The sequence below is a fragment of the Pleurodeles waltl genome, chromosome 8 (assembly GCF_031143425.1).
Source record: "Pleurodeles waltl isolate 20211129_DDA chromosome 8, aPleWal1.hap1.20221129, whole genome shotgun sequence".
Classification (NCBI taxonomy): domain Eukaryota; kingdom Metazoa; phylum Chordata; class Amphibia; order Caudata; family Salamandridae; genus Pleurodeles; species Pleurodeles waltl.
In genome coordinates, this window is record NC_090447.1 from 434,069,204 (window position 1) to 434,075,917 (window position 6,714).

Sequence of the window (6,714 nt, forward strand, 5' to 3'; positions counted from 1 at the left end):
ACTTCCTTTCTCTTGGCACTGTGATTATGTTCCAGAAAGCCTCATATTTGCACGTCTCTTTTAGGTTGGCAAAATCACGTTAGTGTAGAGTGAAGTGCAACCCTCAGATCTTCAGAGTCTACCATATGCCAATCCAATTTTTTGAGGTGGCTTTTTGAAGGAAATGAGGTAGTAGTTGGAGAATCCCAGAGTTCTCTAAGCCCAAGCGAATAAAGTAGCCCCTTGATGTGTCTGAGCCAGGGGATACTATGAGAATGGTCAGCTTCTAAAATGACCTGCAGGGCTACAGTAAAGGAGGCAATCTCTGGGGTAGTCCAAAGACACCACCAGTACAAAATGGGATGTAGGCGGGCTTTGTGGCCAATGAGTTTCATGCCTAGGTCCTTAAAAAGGGGGAACAGTGGATTACTTGGCGGGAGAGACACAAGATTCCTTAGGAAATTATTTGCAGAAATCGTTATTTCTTGGGCTTTGGCATAGCCCCACAGTTCAGCCCCGTAAAGGGCTGAGCTCACAGCCTTGGCTTCATATATCTGGATTTCAGGTTGTATTGGCTTGGTATGTGAGAGGTTAAAATAATTTATTAAAACCCCCACTGTTTGCTTTAGTTTTAGTGCTTGCTTTGCAATATGTGATTTCCAAGCCATTTTTTCATTTAACATTATACCCAGGTAACTAAATGTGCCCACCTTTTTAAGTGGGTTACCCTCGCAAATGAACTTCCCTATGAAGGATCTGTGGGGATTGAGCATCATCAGTTTAATTTTAGAAGCATTGATTTCAAACCCCCTCATGGAACAAAATTCCTCAAAGCACATGAGAAGTTTCCGTAATCCGCTTGGGGTCTTGGATATCAGGAGTGTATCATCTACAAAGAACAAGACCGGAATTTTCTGGGTGCCTAATGATGGTGCATCAGCCTCCACTCTGAGTAGAGAGGGGAATATATCATTAATGTACAAGGAAAACGGGGTGGGGGCAAGGTCACACCCTTGCTGTACACCCCTTGACACCTGGATTCTGTCAGTTAGCTGCCCCTTGTCATCCCACCTGACACGTGCATAATTACCCTCATGGAGCTGAATTAATAGTACAAGAATGTGCTCGGGGATTCCCATTAGGGAAAGGACTTCCCACAGCTTGTTACGGGGTACTAGGTCGAATGCCGATTTCAAATCCACAAAAGCAACATACAGATTCCCTTAGCCAATAAAAACTGTTTTCCAATGTAAAAGCAAAAACCTAAGGGCTTACTCAATGGTAGATATTGTTTTACGAAAACCTGCTTGGAGGGGACTAAGTATGTCGTGTTCTGTCATCCAGACTTGAATCTTGCCCAAAAGGCAGTGACATAACACTTTCTGCATGCAATCTATTAAGCTAATTGGCCTATAATTACAGGGGAGGGCTTTGTCACCCTTTTTCAAAATGGGGACAACAATGGCTTCCTTCCAGGACTCAGGGATTAGCGCCCCCAGATGCTATTGCATTCGCTATGATGGTGATATATCTTGACCAGATTGCAATATTGGTTAAGAATAGGTCTGCTGGAACACCATCTGACCTAGGTGCCCTACCACGCTTTAGAGTACCTAAGGAATATGCTATGTCCGCTTGGGAGAACAGTTGCAGCACTGAAGTGGTGGATGTTAGAGAAATATTTCAGCAAGGGTCCTTATGTTCAGAAGTTGTACTATAATGGTCATAAGAGTACAACCCACTAAAATGGTCTACCCAGTCCTTTAGAGCAATATTAATTGTAATGTTCAATTCTCTGTTTCCTGGGCCGCACACTGCCATGGACCTGAATGCACTACAGTTCTTCTCTTGTGCAGCGTCACTAAGTGCTGCCCACCACTTGTCATCTTGTTCACGCTTGGCTTTACAGATAGCTGATTTGTAAGACTTTTTAGCTGAGCGAATGGCGTTTATGTTCTTAGATTTAATAGCTTGGATTAGATGCTTGTTTGAGGACCGGCACTCTGTTAAACCAGAGATGCCTACCCTTAAGCCTCGTTCATTTGGGATTGCAGGACCCACCTCTAAACCCATCAATGTGGTCCTCAAGATGTTGTTAGCAGCATTGATGAGCGTAGGTCGGGCAAGAGCCTTGTTCCACTTTAGGTAATGTTTGTCATTAACCAGACTAATTCCCTCTGGTGCTATATCTGAGGTGTTAATCATGGACAAGTGGTTACACAAAGCTGACATATGGACTGAAATGGTCGCTTTCAGATCTCTCAATAACCATCATGTTGATAACTAGGGGCCATAGTCTTATGTCGACTAGACAATAATCAATTCTACTAGTATGGTTGACTTTGTTATATGTGTGACAACCCTTTGCGTCTGATTTGGTCGTGCCGTTAAGTGCCCTGAGTCCAAAGTCCATGGTCAATGATTTTACTTGGACAGCAACCTGCCTCCACCTTTTAATGGACGGAATATCCAGGGCAGGGATAGACCATGCCCGATCCTCCTCATGGGTAGGCCCAAGATCATCCCAGTCAAAAGGTTCAAGTGTGACATTGAAGTCACCTGTCAATGATTTTATGATGCCGGGGACAGTTTTGCAATAACGCCTCCAGAATAGAGAGGGTTTTGGAGACCCGACCCCCCCCAATTCCTCTAGTGTAGATGTTAAAAGTGATCACAACTGTGTCTGTCCCGAATGATAGGCAAAGACCTAACAGGTCAGGGTAATCAATAGATAGCTGTGATATGCAGCAGTTTAGTGACGTTCTAGTCCAAATGGTTAAACCCCCGGAAGGCCTGCCCCTGATACTGGGCAAAGCAGGGATATAAAAATTTGAGTAGCCAGTTCGAAAGAGTGGATCGGTCGACCATGTCTCCTGAAGAAGACATATTTTGTGTTCCTCAATAAAGAAGGTTAACAACGGGAGGGGGAGGATAGATCTCAGACCTACCACATTCCATGAGACAAGTCGGACCCCAGTGATTGGAGGGACCGCCCTGTCCACTGACGTGATATTTGAAGGTTTAGTTACCAGAGGTTGGTTTGACAGGTGGAGTTGGTTGAGGGGGGAGGGGTCGTTATCACTATTGCCCAGCAGGACCTGGGTTGAATGGTGGTATTCATCTAGGGGATCTGGCCTAACCCTAGGTGAGGTGTTCTCATGATTAGCTGTCTGTGCTTGGATTGGTAAGTGATGTTCATGAGGGAGGAAAAGCACAATGTTATCACGGATGCGCAATGGGTCATGGGTGGTCTGGTGGAATCTGTTAGGAAAAGGAATGTGGGTGCTTGTGAATACAATGTTGGGAACTACAGCCAGACCAGGGACAGTTGTTTTATGTAAGTCAGAGGGAAGTTGAACATGTGTTTCAGATGGTACTTCAAGTCAATCATTCTCACTGAGCGCAGATAGATTACCTGTTGGACAATGAATGCACAGGCCGCCTAGGGTACTTGAACTGGATACAGGATTGCCCTGGAGCACTTGTCCTTGCGTCTAGGGCCACCAGGTTTTCCACCATGCTCCTGTCCCTAAATGTCAACTGTAGCATGTCAAAGTGTATGCCTGGATCGTGCCTTCGGACTGCATCAATTATATCCGCACGTATTACAGAGTAGCAGCATCTTAAGTGGTGAATCCAATGAATTGCCTTATTTCTGATAGAATTTCCCCCTTCCCTTTGTGCCAGTGGGTGTAGCTTGGGAACGTTGACCATTAGAACAGTGCTTTTAGATTGAAATCGGTCAATGGCGGGCTGTGCAGTGCATTTAGGGACAGTATCGCTCATGAATTTGGGGATTTGGTAGCAGGCATCAGATGCCTTTCCTGCGCCCAAGCTGATGTGTGGGGGAGGCTGATAGGAATTCTTGATCTTAGCACCAGCTAAAGGGTGGCCAGCACAACTGGTTGCTGGCGATTTGGGCAACTTTATCGAGGTACCTAATAGATTTGGCATTGGGCTACGGATATGATTCATGATGGTCGTGGCGTCTGAAGGAATTAGCTGCCCGACTATTGCAATTAAGGAATTAACCATAGACTTGAGTTCTGACACCTCCCTCTTTAAATCTTGTATGCATAGGATGTGCTGTGCATTTGTCTGGGCTGAATACACATTTACATCCACCCACCCTAATGCCTTGGTTGGAGTCATCATGTGGGTCTGATATATTTAATAAAGGGCTAAAGCGGTTGGTATGCTGAACAGAGTCACTAAGATCTGGTGGTGGCTCATTCGCTGATAATGAGGGAGTGTGGGTGGGAGCGTGGGTGATGACATTCCACCCTGTCCCTGCCCTGTAGTGGCTGTGACCTGTTGGCCGCGTTTTACGAATATGTCAGCAAATTTCTTGTGACCCGCCCCCTTCCTGACTGGGGAGCACTCTCCCCCAGTTTCGTTGGGACCATTCTCCAGGGAAGAGGTTAAAATTTCTGCACATTCACCAAGAATGTTGTCAACTCTGTCCATTACACAGTTATTAGCTGCATGCTTATGTCTTTTCTGCTTAGTTTTAACACCGCCCCTGCCCCACCCTCTGTTGCTTTCCTTTTACCCAACAGAGGACTGTAATTGGTGGATAAGTGTTCTATAGAGAGTTAGTTCAATGATATAACCTGCATGAGGATATAATAATAAAAACGAGAGTCAATGATGCCTACTTGGAGATAAATGTTAGGGGGTGGCCCAGCCCAGCCTCTTCTGGGTTCAACAAGCATTGATGGGCCTGCCCTTGTCTCTTGTCCCTTGCCCGTGCCGCGAAGTGCCCCCACAAGCTTTAAAGCGCTCGTTGGTCTGGTCAAGTGGATGCAGGGGCTGGTGAAAATGGCCACAAAGCCGTCTGGGATATGCAGTCCCTTGCCAAAGTTTCTAGCACGTCCCGTGACGCAAAGTGCCCCACGCGCTTTATAGCGCTCATTGGTCTGGTCAAGTGGAAGCAGATGCTGGTGAAAAGGGACACCTCCTGGGGCCACAAAGCAGTCTGGGATATGTAGTCCCTTGCTAAGTTTCTAGCGTGTCCTGCGCTGCGAAGTGCCCCCACGTGCTGTATAGCGATTGTTGGTGTGGTTAAGTGGTTGCAGGTGCTGGTGAAAATGGCCATATGTAGTCCCTTGCCAAAGTTTCTAGTGCTTATATGTGCAATGTCTTTATATAAGGCTTCTTTCACCATTTAATAATTTTAATATTTCAATTTTGATGGGGGATTTCAATGCAAAATTCGACTCAAACCCCAACGTGCTTCAGCCACTTCAGGAGGATCACATATCCAGGATTTCCAATCAAAAGGGAGACAAGTTATATAAGCATATACATGATCTTAAGGTTGAATAATGCAGTGGAAGTAAAAGGGGAAATTGAATCTGATACTCCCACCTTTACTGGGAGAGGGTGGGGTTCAACCATCAATTATATCCTTGTCTCTCCCCTCATGGAGAGGTTAGCCTGTTCTATAGTGATCTCAGCAAGTGCCTTTAGTGTTCATAACCCAATCGAGTTTTCCTTTACCTCCCGGTGATTGTCCATCCCCCCACTCTAACTGAAGCAATGGGTATTGACTTGCATAATTGAAGGTTAAGGGTCAGGTGGCAGGATGCCATTTCTTCTGAAGTCTTCACCTCAGTGATGAAATCTAGCCCATCCCTATTATTGGAATATCTTCTGCGACAACCCAGACTAGCGATGCCATTATTTTAGCTTTTCAGTCCTTGAATAATAACATGAAAACCATCCTTCTGTGCCTGATTCCAGTAAGTAGCAATTCTGATCCTAGCTGGTTTAATAAGGAATGGCCAAAAAGTCTTTATTAGAAGCCTAAGGAAAGGGCTAGTTTGGTGGCCTGTCAAGCCGAATACAAAAAAGCCATCAGCAACAGAAATCTGACAGTTAAACAAGAATTGCAGGACAATCTTGTAGTAGCTATAGTAGCTATAGCAGTAAAGACCACCAGTGGCTTCTGGAAAATTATCAATACGCCCAAAATTACATTAGCCCTGACTGATGGTTTAGGGTCTAACATCAGTGCTGAGCTTTGGATCAATTATTTCAGAGCTATCTAGTCATACTTGGTTCCTAAGGATTGTAGTTATGAAGATTCACCCCATCATTTCCATTGACCATTTGGTTTGATTTAAGAGAGGTGTGGGAAGAGATAAGCACCATCCCATCGAGGAAGGCACCAGATCCGGGTGAACTCCCAATGGATCTCCACAAGTAGAACATCAGGATTAGGGCATCTGTTTTTACTAATGTAGTCAATAGTGCCACCACACGTGGCCTCCCATGCTGTTGGCATGCAGCCACAATCATTCCCGTTTATGAAAAAGGCTGCAGACAAGATCCCCATTGCTACAGGATCATCTCTCTGTTAGGTTCTTGTGGTGATCTGTATTGAATTGAGAGCACGGAATACCACGACATCATAGAAATTATGTCATGATGTTCGTGCTCTCAATACAAAGTAAAGGGCGCATAAAACAAGCATCTATCTAAGTAAAGGGGCACAGAGCTCTCTAGCCCCCAACTGTCATAATAGAACACGGAATACCACAACATCATAGAAATGATGTCATGATGTTCCGTGCTCTCAATACAATACAGATCACCACATTATTTCCCTTTTTTTTTTTTTTACAAGACTGAAATAAAACAACATCATAACCATAACTTACTACAACATTATGGTAAACTGTTTTGTGATACAAAATGTGTGTTGAAATATATATATATTATATCAATATT